General features: G+C 38.8%; 1 protein-coding gene across 1 annotated transcript in view; it reads right to left on the bottom strand.

Moving 5' to 3' along the window:
* Positions 1–13,932, bottom strand: part of ACTR3 (actin related protein 3) — a 32,691-nt gene that overhangs the window by 17,225 nt on the left and 1,534 nt on the right. The window lies entirely within an intron of this gene.

The raw sequence follows: 13,932 nt of genomic DNA, 5'->3' as shown, positions 1-13,932 counted from the left end.
AAGACAAGCATTTTTAAAGCTGTAAACCCGATCTTGTCTGTAACGCACTATACTAGCTGGGCATAACCACGCAAAAAAACATTGACTTCACATTGATCATAGGAACGTTTACCAAAGAAGAAAACTTTGCAGGCAAAATAGGATAAATAATGGGAAAACAAAACTAAATACCAGAAAGAAATTCACACCTCATGAAGTGATCAGCATTATGCACTGTATGTGCCTGAACTAAGGACCTGTGCAACTCAAGATTTTGCACTCAAGTTACAAGTGTATTTTTCATTTTCTTCCAAAACGTCTGGTTCCTAGAAGAAATATCAAGGATTCGACAAACTGATGCTTCTATTACCTGTCATGCAGAATAAAATTACTCACTCCCTCTCATGTTTTAATTGGCTTTTACTGCCACAAGAAATATAGTAAAACACCAAATACTGCCTTACTCCGTCTACCTTTCCTGCAAATCAGGAACTGCGGCATGTAGATTTTAAAGCTAAATCTACACAGGAACTTTGGTGCCTGAAGGCTACATAAACCTAAAACTAGATCAAGAAGTGCCTTCACAAGCAAAAAAGTTAGTCATTTTATTATTCAATCAGTATTTCAAAGAAAACAAAAGCTAAACTGTTGCAGGTAACATGCTGTTTAGCTGCTTGTGGTGTGGGAGCCTGCCCAGCACACACGCACAGCCAGCAGACTGAAAGAAAAACAGTCAAATGAAAGATGCATTTTACATAAAAAGACCGTATTCAGACATAAAATCAGCACATCTAAAAATACTATGGCCTACTCAGCAAGAAGTCTCCTGACTCATAAAAGAAAAGTCACATTTTCAGGCTTCAAAAAGAGCAGGGGGGCGGGGGAGGAAAAAAACCCACATGGCTTTCAGTCTGAATACTAAAGCATTGTATCAGCAAGTCTCCAGCGTAGTCTCCAATGCAATGCTTCCCATCTCTGGTGTACCAAGGCTTCCTTGCCACACTCTCCCTTCCACATTGGGAATGCCACCACCGCTCGCCCATCAGTCAGGGAAGGGACCCGCTGCCACCTCCTGCACCTGGGACCTGCTCCTCCAGCACTGCCTGCCTTTTGCAGCATTCATATGGTGACTGGTACAGTAGCTAGGGCTGCCAGGGACTACACCATAAAAAGCAAGCTGGATTTTCATAACTAAACATTATATAGAGAGATACATTCTTGAGTTAAAATGGAGCTTAAAAGTGTGACAGACGAAACAAAAAAGCTAAGTTAAAAAAAATAATCAATAAAAGTTAATAAAAGTCTTCAGTTTTCCAAATGCACAATCTAACAGCAGGGTTTTTAAAAAAAACTAACTTTTTCAAAGATGAGACTTTATTCAGACTGATCAGATCTATTCCACCACTGTCACTTGAAGTAAATACTTAAATCACGTGAAAAGAAGATGCCACGGGCAACCTAAATTTCACAAGTATACAGTTTCCACCAGCAGTTCATACAGAGCAAAACATGCCTGACTAATGTATGATTCACTGGGGAATGAGGCACACCCTGTCTTCCCCAGAACAGCAATCACAACCGCTACAGAAAAAAATCCTGATATTAAAGATATCATAAGGCAATACCAATACTGGATCACAGTTTTCCACTAAAACACTGCTTGTCTTGCTTGCTACATAGCACTGAGGAGTGGCAGGAGGGACTTTCATGGAGACAGGCAAGCACATGTCATTTAAAGAGACATGGACTGGGCTTTCCCACACTGAATTTGGGGCACTCAGCAGTAAGAGAGCAAGGCACTGCTCAGATGAGTAGAATGGTATAAGCAGACTTCTATTAAAATATGTAACGCAGAACTGATTTACAAAATCCCAAAGGTGAAAACCTGAATTCAACTTTGATCATTCAGATGTTTTCCTTTATTTCTCCACATTCAGCTACCTGAAGTGGTTTCTGTAGGCCTATGAGCTCATTTAAGTAGAAAAGAAGAGAAAAAACAAAAAACAAGCACAGCAAAAATTTTTGTTGGATAATCATGACCTTCAGATTTACCTTAGAAGATAAGCTACTAACTATCCAAACACAGTCCATGAAATCTCAATACATATGTGTAGGTAGCTATACAGAGAACCATATACATACACCACCTATCAATATGCATATATGCAGTGCTGATATTCCCCAGTGACTTCCCTGCAATGCCTTCTTCAAAAGGCAGCAGGTCTCACACGCCATCCTCTGGCCTATGGAGATGTAATGACGTGACAAAAAAAAAAAAACAACAAAAAAAACCCCCACATTTTTTTGTAGATGTTCGTACCACAAATGGGGTGGGGCTAGCAATTTACAAAGTTCTTTCTAAGTTAACTCTATGAATCCACATCTCAAATATTGGTGGAGAAGTGTCTCCAGAGTCACATCCACCTCGGACTCACACCCTGAAACTGTGAAGTAGCTCTGTACTGACCTGCTCGAGAGATCTCTGGAAGGACAGCCAAAAGGCTCTCCACAGTGCTCTCAACAGCATTTATGTGATTTCTTATATATGTGCTCTCTAACCTGGAATAGGTGTTTCTGAGGCTATGACATGAAAGCAATGTCACCTGAAGGTTACTTACATACTAGTCATGCAGGCGATTTTAAAGCCAAAAGGAAACAGCACTTAGGGTAAGAACTTCTAATGAGAACGTCATTAACAGAACCTCCGTCTGCAAACCACAAACCATGACCAGGCGCCTTTGCTCCACTTCTTTCCTGTTCACAACAGATGTCACTGCATATATTCTCCCAAGTTACACACCCTAGTTCTAGCAGAACTGAAATTTTAACAAAAGGGTGAGGAATCAGGGGACAGCTGCTTCACGGGCAATGCATTTCTTTAGCTGCTCAGAATTGCTGATAGCTCCTAGCAAAGACACAAGTTAGCCAAGCACAAACACAGAAAAGCACTAGAGGACACGTCACCTGATCTCCAACTTCTGTAGAGCACAACTGGGTTACAGCCTACCCCTAAGCCACTCCTAATGACCTGGACCAGAAGAAATTTCATGTATGGGTGTCTTTTTTTTTTTTTAATGCACCTCCAAACAGTAATAAGATGTACCTCCAACACTGGCCCCTCTGGAAAGATGCAATGAAAACAAACAAAAAATAAAAGTTTCTGTGGGGAAGGAGGAATAACAGGAGTGGGAGTAACAAACCTGAAACTCTCTGGAAAGGAAGTCAGTACTAGGCTGAAATCAAAATGGTCTCTTTCCAGTTTATCTTCAAGATGCATAAAGTTAGGCAACCAAATATATATATACATATATATATATATAAAAGGACATTTTTTTCAGCAGGCTTGTCTTGTTTTATTCATCAAACTGCTGCCTGTTCACCATGGTTCTGAATTACTGTCCACCATCTGAGCCACAGGAACCCTTCTGTGCAAGCTCTCACTCAAAATGCAACACATTCATTGACTTGTGTCTTACCCTGCAGATGCAATGGGCTTCCCAAGAACAGTAAGTAACCTGTACAGCACACAAGGTAGCTTGTGCGTAAGTCCTAACGTTCTGCTTTGGTGCATGTCACAGCCTGTGCACCAAGCACTGCAAGGTTTCTCGAAACAAGCTCACCTCTATGAAGTCCGATGCAGAACCTGCCCAAGAGGCCATACTCCCAGCAAGTCTTGCATTCAGTGACAAGGTTAGGCTTTACACGAAGTCATACTAGACTGATTCATAAAAGCAAGCTGATACTGCTTTTTTGCAAGATGTCACACTTGCTCAGGCAGCAGGAGATCTGTAGTCCATATCCTCTTTCATCCAAATGGGTTTCAAGCCAATCTCTCATTTCTTCATTTGCTTAAAAACACTCTCTGAGGCAAGAGTGCTTTGCATTTTTTCTCCTGAAGCCACGTGGAAAAGACTCCAAGACGTGGGACAGAGACAGAAAGCTCAGTAACCACAGCACACATCTCAGAAGTATGATCACAGTTTTGATCCCTACTCCAAAGACTGCTGAATTATTTTCTTCCATGACCATAGAGACATGGATATAGATACCTCACAGACATGCTACGTATTGCTTCCTAGCAGAAATTTTTGAGTTTTCAAGTGTCATTTCCATTGTGCCAGTGGGACTCACAAATTATCACCACACACTTAACAGCTGCACACAACAGGATATTGGCCATTTTAAAGAAACAGCGACAGATGAGTGGTTTAAAAGAAGGAGTCCCTGTTAATTTCTGAACGCAATACCAATACCAGAGCCCAGGAGTTTCAGACCTGGGAATCATTATACGATTAAACTGTTTTCCTACAGTCTGAAATCAGATGCCGAGGATCTGGAAATTCTAAATGCACCCTGGCATTTCTGTTGTCCTGCTTAGACAATTCCCATTTACATGCTAGCATCTCCAAACCTTGCGCTAAGTAGCCAGTGCACCAACCTGGATTTCATTCCACAGCTTTCTGAAGCTCCCTCGTGGGTCGACAACCCAAAGAATTTAACAGAGAACATGGCTGCATGGGGCCATTTCTTTGGATCAACCAAGAGCAGAGAGAAACTCCAAAAACAGACAAGAAGCCTCAATTATGCAAAACAAGGTACAGTGAAGAATCTTCTTAAGTCTGTTGCCTTTGCACGTGAATTGCCTTCATTAGCATGGTCTGCAAACCATCTGGCCATTTAAATCAAATCTCATAACCTCACTTCACCACAGCAGTAAATTCTCCACATGTATGACTTGAACAGCAGTAAGGACCATTATATCATTTGTACATGATTCTGCTTGCTAAAGTAAACTTTGTTTATGCAGATGTCCTCCATCATAGCTTGCTGCATAACAAGTTTTACAAAGAAACAGTTAAAATGATTGCACAAAAAAAGAGTATTTTTCTTTAATATTTCAATTCATGAAATTTCAATCATTGCTTGAATCTTTAAATTATTATTAAGTAAACAGCATCATTATGAATGGCTCAAGATAAAAGATACAAAAGCAAGAAAGGTTATTTTACCATCTCACAATTTCATAGTTTCACAGCAGGCCACTGGTGTTACAGCATGCAAGATAGTTCAGATGCAACTACAGTTCACTGAAGCATGTAAACTGTGGCAGGTGTGCATACAGCAGCAAAATACACTGCAAGCTATGTTACTCTCACTCTAGGAAAATTCTAATTAAGTGAGCAGGTTATAGAAGGCACTAAACAAAAGCTCAGAAAGTGGGGAGATTCTAAAGAGGTCACAGACATGGCAACATGGTCAAAAAAGCATGAAATAAATCAAACTGCAAAACCGCCAAGTTTTTAAACAGAATGTAAAGGGATTCTGCTTTTTGGTCCCCAGATCCTTACGGATGGTATGTCCGTCAAAGACTTCATCAAAACAGGCTTAATATTCTTTCCTGTTTAACTGGATAAATTCTATGTACACAGAATTTATGATACAGTGTTTTTACTGTCTGATGTCTTTTGATAACAAAGCCGCTTTAAAAAGAAGTGGAAAACTTCTGAAACATGGATGAGCCCCTAGTCTTCATATACAGAGTCTCATGTGACTGAAAAGCCTGAACAAGCATTTATGCTTTTATTTGTTGCTTTACTTCTATCATCCTTATTGTACACCAGATGAGGATGAAAAGTCTAGGAAGTATTTACTTTTCAAATCCTCGTAAAGAGAAATAATGAGAAAATGATGCTGAAAGAGGAAAGCCGTCTTGCCCATTTAGAAAAGGCCCAGCTCCAGCATCAGGCACAAACTGGTTAAGCAGCAGCAGATCAGAAGTCCCTGAAGGAGCTGATTATATTAGGAAAATGGGACTTGTATTAATAAATTAGTTGACTATCTCTTTTCAGATGTCCTTGATAAAACACAAGATAGAAAAAGACTTTCCATATTTTTACGCCTTTAGCTAATATTACCTTTCACACATCACTACTTTGCATTTTTAAATAGCAACCGCTTCTGTCAAGTTTTAAAAAAAAAACACTTGTTGATCAACAACATTTTAAGTAATCAAAAGCGAAAGCCAAAGAATTACCTCTATAAATGGAAAAAGCACATAAAATTAGAAGAGCTCTCAGATGAAGAATCTTGTTAAACTGCAGACAAGACACATGAAGGGATGGTAAAAGGCAATATTTCAATGACATATGGAACGTCTAAACACCAGGGATGTTACAAATCTGGCAGTCTGTAACCTTGGCCTTGGAATTAACTGCATTACTGTGTATCTGAAACTATTTTTTTACAGTATTACCCCTGAAAAATATCAGTCCACTCAATTCACCTCGGCAGCAAATACTTCCTCACCACATACTGTAACAGTTACAGTAAAACAAGTCATGAGCAGATTAAGGTAGTATGCAAAACTGACAAAGTAGGCTCAAAAGCAGTTTGGAAGAGAAATGCTTCTAACAAACATTTATTTCCTAAATAGGAAAAAATCCTACCTCTGAAAAAGGTTATCTTGAAAAGTATCTATATTTTTGTCTAGAACATTTATACAGCGCTGCTTTTTAATCAGCAGCTACATATACAACTCAAAGCACAGACATGACTAATGCTTGCTAGTAAAATTTAGCTAAAACGGACAGTAAAAACAGCAAAGCCACAGTCACAAATAGCCAGACCAGAACCCTCCAGGTGCATGACTAACAGGAACGCAGAGCTAAAAGCAGCATTCTGAACAAATCCACATGCATTGTAATAAGAGTCTCCAGGTGACAGTTTTTACACCAGTCTGGAAACAGAGGAAGCTACCACATTGTGCATCTGCTAATTTTACTGATGTCTGAAAAAAGGAGAATCAACTTTCAAATTTGCTCTGTTTACCTGCACCAAAACTTTTAAAAAAATAAACATCGATAACTTGACACTGAAAAAGTTATCTTCTCCTAACATTAAACAGAAGATATGCATTTATTACCAAAAGACTCTAGCTTATTGCTGAGACATAAAAAATGTACTTGAAAACCACCCCATGTGTAAAGTGTTTAAGACCAACAAAATCCAAGTTCAGGCATTATGATGATGATACCATCTAAATCTGCACTCCTAGACAAATTTATTTATGTTGTAAAATCCATTTCAAATATTTAATGCTGACATGTACTTTCACACAGAAAAAAATTACGTTTCCTTTGACTACACTTTCCTCAAAGTAAGAAGAGGAAACGGCTTTGGATATCATCTTTGTACCATGAAAGCAGTTTGTGTTGGCAAAAGCAGAATGCTCTCTTTCTACTTACTGCTTCCTTTGACACTTTTAGACAAATTCATTTTAACAAGTATCTTAACAGTGCCTCTGTGTTACACCACACCCACACAATACTAACCTATGCTGCTAGTTTCTTTAATAAATTTCTATTTCATCTTTACACAAGTTTTCTGAACATTTTCCACAGCCTGACTACTCCATGTGATATTTCCAAATAATGAGGAAAGAATGCCCCAAAACACTGGAAGTTTGCATGACTGATAACTTAGTTGTATATATTACTTCTTATGAGGGGGAGATTAATTTGGCGATTTTCTACATCATTTGCCCAAATTAAGCTGAACATGGCAGAGAAAGCTATAAGGAAGAAAAAACTCAAAAGACTAGATAAACTACACATACTTTTCAACAAATAAAACAAGAGATCAATTCAATCACCAAATACATAATTTCCAAGTAGACAAAATCTTGCACTTTAAGAAATTAAATAGGTAAAATGTAAGTCATACGATGTATAAAGAGCCACAGCTCATATAAACTTGACTTGAAAGTTTTTCCAAACAAATGCAACAGAGGGGCTAAAATTGCAAAGTTATTCCACATTTAAAAAAAGCTGAGCATTTGTGCTTGCTATTTGCACAATTTCAGCACTTGAGAGCTCCAGCTTTGAACCAATAGCTGCTACGCTATCGCCCCAATCACAGCAATCTGAGCAGCGGGCAAAATGAAACCAGACAGACAGAGCAAGGACAGCAGAGAAGGAGCACACAGCAAGCACTGCAGCAGCCTGCCTCAGCACAATCCCAATCTGGCCGGTACACTGGTCACCACTTCAGCATTTCAACAGGCAACCGAGCGTTCTCCATCAAGCACATGCCTGCATTAAAACACCACTTTACATATTGTTGTTAGCCCATGCTTCTAATAAAAGTCAGCTTCCCATTAGAAACAGTTGTCTCACAGGAAAAAAATGCCCCACTAAGCTGTGGGCAAAACCATTTTATTTAATATAAAAAACAGGTCTCATTTAATAAGATCATTTAAAAAGAGATTCTGAAGTCTGACTGCAAATATGCAATCATATTGTGAAAGCTCTTGCAGATGATAACCAGCATGATAAATCTAAGGCAAGTCATGGCAAATAAAGTGCTAATACTGGAAAAAAAAAAATAGATAAGCGATACTGCACCAACTAAAGAATTAAGATTTGGATTCATCCATTGATAGCCGGGTACAATCACGAAGTACCACCAGACAACCTCCTGTCTGCATCTTGCTCTCTACAGACTGAGCATGCCAAAACACATCCTGTGCACAGCTGCAAACTTTCACAATGACCACAAGAGAATAATAAAGAGAAAAAGGAAACCCTAGAAGAAAAAAAAAAATAAATAAAAATCTACATTTATCTAGAGTTTTTCCACGACTAGTCTTAACAATGCAAAAATCACGATTAGAACAAAAAGGAAAAAAAAATCTGTTATACCCTACACTAAGTCAGCAGATGAAATGAGGACTTTTTCAATTTTGGATATAATCCTAGTTGACAAGTGATTTAAAAAAAAAAAAGGGGGGGGGGGGCACGCAATACATCAGCACTAGCAGTTGGAATGAACAGATGCTTAGTTTTTATGGTTAAAATAATCCTGCTATGGACACTTAACAAGTTTGCAGTCAAGTTTGCTATTTTTAAGCATCTACCCAAGGACAGGTTTTGTTAGATTGGTACACTTAAATATATTTTAGTTCAGTGACTAAAACAACCCAAAAATTAAGAATTAAAGCAATGGAGATTCTTTTTCCTACACAAAGCCATAAAGAACTCATGAATTACACTGGGGACAAACTGAAATGGTTTTAGTTATTCTACCTTGGAAAATCTTTAAATGAGCAATGTTTATCCAAAATTAAAGTTAAAACCAGTTTGAAATGGTCAAAGCCTTTTTGCATTTCCCAAATAAAGTCTGCAATGATGAAACTAAATTTTGAAACATTATGTTGAAACTCTTAAATTGCATGAACTAAAAGACCAACTTCAAACTTTCTTATATGTGCCTATAAAACAACGTAGAGGACAGATTACTACTCAGAAACTTGTACAGTACTTCTGAACTCCTAGCAACTGTATTTTCAATTGATTTAGACATGAAAATGTCCATGAGATTCATGCAATCAACATGCTTTCTGGGCAGAACGTTCCAAGCCTGATACTAAACAACAACCCAAGAAACAAGAAGGGAACCTGCCCTGTCCCACCCATGCACACCTACAACCCTCACCTCCCGCAGCCCTCTCCCCGCAGCCAGGGCTGGACTCTGTGCTCAGCGACTGCACAACCTTCCCATGCACGCACAGGTAGCAGCAATGCTGTACATAAAGATGACTCATGTATCATTAACTTTACAGACGCAGTCCATGGATGCAAGTGGGTTTGTCCTCAGAAAAACCATGTGCTGCCAACCCTCCCCCCCCACTTACATATATACACACATACAAAAATAAAGCTTAAATGGGACATGGGAAAAAGAAAAGCAGAAACAGAAGGACTGGAAGTTGCCATGCATCTTGGATAGCTTCTGACACACATTCAAACAAGATAAAAAACTGATTCCTATAATGGAATTTTACAAAAAGTGTGTGTGTGTATAGGAATATATATATTCCTAACTGAATTCCTGTTATCCCTAGTTATACCGTATGTTCTGTGCATTTAGCATTGCAATGTGGACTGTGACGTACTATTTAAGAGACACCACAGGTCATCAGGGGTCTTTAGAACCTCTTTGCAATTATTTTTAGAAAAATGTATTAAACCACAATTCTCAATCTGGCACAACTCGTTTTTCCATGTTAAGGATGAAGCATTTTCCCTTCCCTTTCTAACCGCTTCAGCTACTGGCAAGCAAAAGATACTCCTAAAATCCTGAAAGAGTATTTTTTCCATATTCCATTAAGAAATTGTTCATGCTTTCCATACTGAGAAATGACTTGTGGGATGACACAACATAGAGCGAATTCATCCCAAAAGAGAATGTTTTCATAAAGACTGGAACTCCCGAAAGGTCATGACAAGATATCCGGTTGAAATATTAACTGCAAGAACATCACAGTGCTGAAATACTTATATTAAACAGAAGTTACAATTTGAAAACCTGTGGAAGTAACATTCCAGAATGGGTTAGAAAAGGAAACTTATTTCAAGGTCCAGTATAAGATAGTAAAAAAGTTGCAGAGCAAATAAAATACAGGCTGTTATTTCCCCTTACCTTGTTTTCATACACTGGATTTCTCATCTCACCTATCTTTGCTGTTTATTGAAGATGATTAGCTTTTCATGGATCTTGTACACATTACACTACCAGGTCAAAACCCCGAGGAGAAACAGAACAACATAATCCTGTCATAACTTTTCCTATCATAAGACACTCAACCTATACATACTTTGCTCTACTTAAAAGCATGAAGCTATACAGGTGTGACACGAAAATTAGAGAAACCCAGTTTGTAGAGATGTCCCCCAATGCAAACCTCACTCCACCATGCGTACCACATGAGCACCAGCCAATTTAAGCTGTCACGTAACCATGTTCGTCCTCCCTTCATTCACAGCAAAACTGGTTACAGAAACAGAACAGCCAAGAAACTAAAGAGATATATGTGACTCATTTCAAACAACAGCTTGCAACTTCACGTTGAAAAAGCTCGGAAACCCTGAGCAGGCTCAATTTTCCAGGCTCTCAGCTCGGAGGGAACCCAGGGCATCAAGGGACTCTTGTGCTCCCATCACGAACAGCGAGTCTTTCTCCAGTTAACCCAAAAACCTTTTTCTCCCCTAGTATTCAGAAAAGAAAAAGAAAAAAACAAAACACACATTTTTGTAAACTGTGTAAGGGAAGTGAAAAAGGGGTCTAGCAGCATATGAGAGAAGATTACCACACAACAGTTTTTTTTTTCCAACACAATCACATAACCAATTTACTCAAGAGAAGGCTAACCAACATACATGACCCTACCAACAAAAGGCTACCAAAAGCTGGTCACCAGTGACAGTCAAGTATTGAATGGATCCCCCTCATAGCCCCAGAAAAATGGCACACAAGTCTACAGAAAACAGTTTAGGTGTAGTAAATACACATAATTTTCTTTAAATCACTTTCATTGCTAAAATTAAGTTCTCATTTTGGAACTGCAGTAGGTTATACAGCCACTTACTTCAGCTCAGCTAAAGAGCTGTTAATTTGAACACTTGCAATTGGCTGTCATCCCAAATGAGCTAATTCAATGCTACACAAGTTTATAACAAGGGGGGGGGGGATGCATTCATACAGAAAGACACAGCTAAAACCAGCCTGTCAACCTAATCAAGCTAAATTCTGAAGTGGCGTAGGAAGAGCTTTTAATCATGGCTCGCAGGCTGCACTGTGTTCGCCTGTAGAACAAGCGGCAAGAACTATTCAAATACCCAAAAGGCACACAGCAAAAGACTGAAGCTTACAGAGATTAAAAAAAAAATAAGAGCCTTTTTCTTTCTTTGGCGTGCTTTTCGTATACTTTCCTATACTTCTATTTTAAAAAGCATGTAATACTTCAGACTATGGTGTATGTAAGGAAGTCTCACTCACAGCATACATACTGAGTTAGTGAGCATCATAAACATCTGCCAGTACTTGAAGGATATGAAGAGACCACCACATAGGTGCGCTACTTCATAGCTCGTTGTTGAGGGATATGGTGCCAACATTTTGTGGAAAGAAGGGAAATGAAGGAGCTCACAGCAGCCAAGTGAAATTGAATTAAATACTAACATGGACAAAGACCTCCCTGACAATAAGGCCCATGATATTCTTTTATAGATTTCCAAACAATATGACAATATACTTAAAACTAAACTAGACAATGCTATCAATTATAGAAAGAAATAATCTTGGGTTTAACAATTGCGTTTAACTGAGCTCTTCAACGTTTTCATTTCCACGTCTGTAACTGTACTGTTAAGATGCTGCTTCAGACAAGTAGCTCCCTAAAACCACAATTAAGTATTTACCTGCTCTTACTAGATATCCATTACCTTATTTTCTAGATATCAGGTTTGCTTAAGCAAAGAATGCAAATTTCACAGTAACAGACATAACACTGGAAGAATTTCTGCTGCACCCATAATCTGACTGCTATGTCACTGACTTCACCCACCTGCCAGCTTCAGCTGTCTGACATGTAGTTGGATGATCACTATAAAGTTTGACTAACCTGCTAAAACCTCAAGTGGCATGTATCACATGTTCTCCCCAACACCTCTGTGCTTTGGTCTCTTCATGCTTTGAAAAATGTTTTTAAAATTTGTCTAATCTGTGCCGGCTGATGTTGAAAAGCACAGCTCTGCCACCTTTCTCACCCATCTCCTTCACCTCAATCTTAGCTGGAAAAAATGAACACATACACACACAAGAAAAACACTCAGACCAACAAACCGAACCTGTGGCTATAGGCATATGACACGTAGGAAGACACCCTTATTACCTCTCCTACATGTGCCCTTTTGCTGATTAAAGTAAATTCTCCTTGGACTGTAAATTAATTATCATCCCTTCCCTCTTAAAAAAACAACAACCTACTGACTGGAATTTTTGTGCACTTCTAAAGCCTTCCCTGTTCCAAACAAGGCAGTTCCTTTCAACATTTCTGCTTTGGTGGTATTTTCGAAACCTCTTTCTTTTCCTGTTTTCAGGGGCTATCTTAGTCTGCTTTCTTTCATTTTGGTGAAAGATGAGACCTCAACTGATTCGCACAGAACACAAGGCTGACATAATTTGTGCGTCATGTTCTCACTTATACACACAAAATGAGATGGGCTGGGAGGGCTGCACAATTGAAAAATAAAAAAGTACAAGCATGATTATGCTGTCACATCCCACCGCACTACTACCCACCTGTTCCTTATTTATCTCAAGTACTACATTTTTTTTCCTATGTATATTCACCACTTTATACCTTTGCCTACTGAAATCCATTAATTTCAATAACCCCAATGCTCTGTAACATCTCCAATGTTAAAAACCTTTGCCCCCAGTTTCCTGAAACAGAACTTCGGGGAAGAACAACCTTGGACTACAAAGTGCACCAGAAAGGAAAAGCCTGGATAGCAGAGCAGGTCAGACTGCACTAAAACACAAAAATAAAGGTGCAAAAGATAAAAGTATCTTAGAGAAATCTTTGAAGACTGAGGGGAAAATAAATAAATAAAACAGGAAATCGGTCAACATCATCTTCAAGAAAATTACAGAATATGCTCTGTGCACTGATATTGATTAATGGAGAACTTACACACAGATCTTCTCCAGGAACACTTGCTTTAACACTCATTTCCCTCAGTATATCCCTCACATTAAAAAAAGACAAAGTCATTTCTTCAGCAGCTGTACGCTAGCATGCTGTTCCTGCTGGGTATCACTGAAAGCAAGCGCAAAGTGAGTCTCTCTACACCAGTGATCACCACCTGTATTTTGCAAACCTATAGAGATGTAATTGCTGACTTTAATGGGACTACCTGCAACGCACAAACGTGTGGGATAAGAAAAAACCTCTAGCAGCATGCAGCACAGTACATTATAGACCTTGTTTTGAAAAATAAACAGTGCATATACGTATCATGATAAACTCACGCATACTTCCATTACACTCAGCTACCCACTATCATTCCTGCTATGCTTCGTTCGTTCTGTAAAATTCAAGGGGTTAGTCCT

The sequence above is a fragment of the Falco naumanni genome, chromosome 8 (assembly GCF_017639655.2).
Source record: "Falco naumanni isolate bFalNau1 chromosome 8, bFalNau1.pat, whole genome shotgun sequence".
Lineage (NCBI taxonomy): Eukaryota > Metazoa > Chordata > Aves > Falconiformes > Falconidae > Falco > Falco naumanni.
The sequence above is the reverse complement of the archived record's forward strand: the minus strand, read 5'-3'. Positions and strand labels throughout refer to the sequence as shown.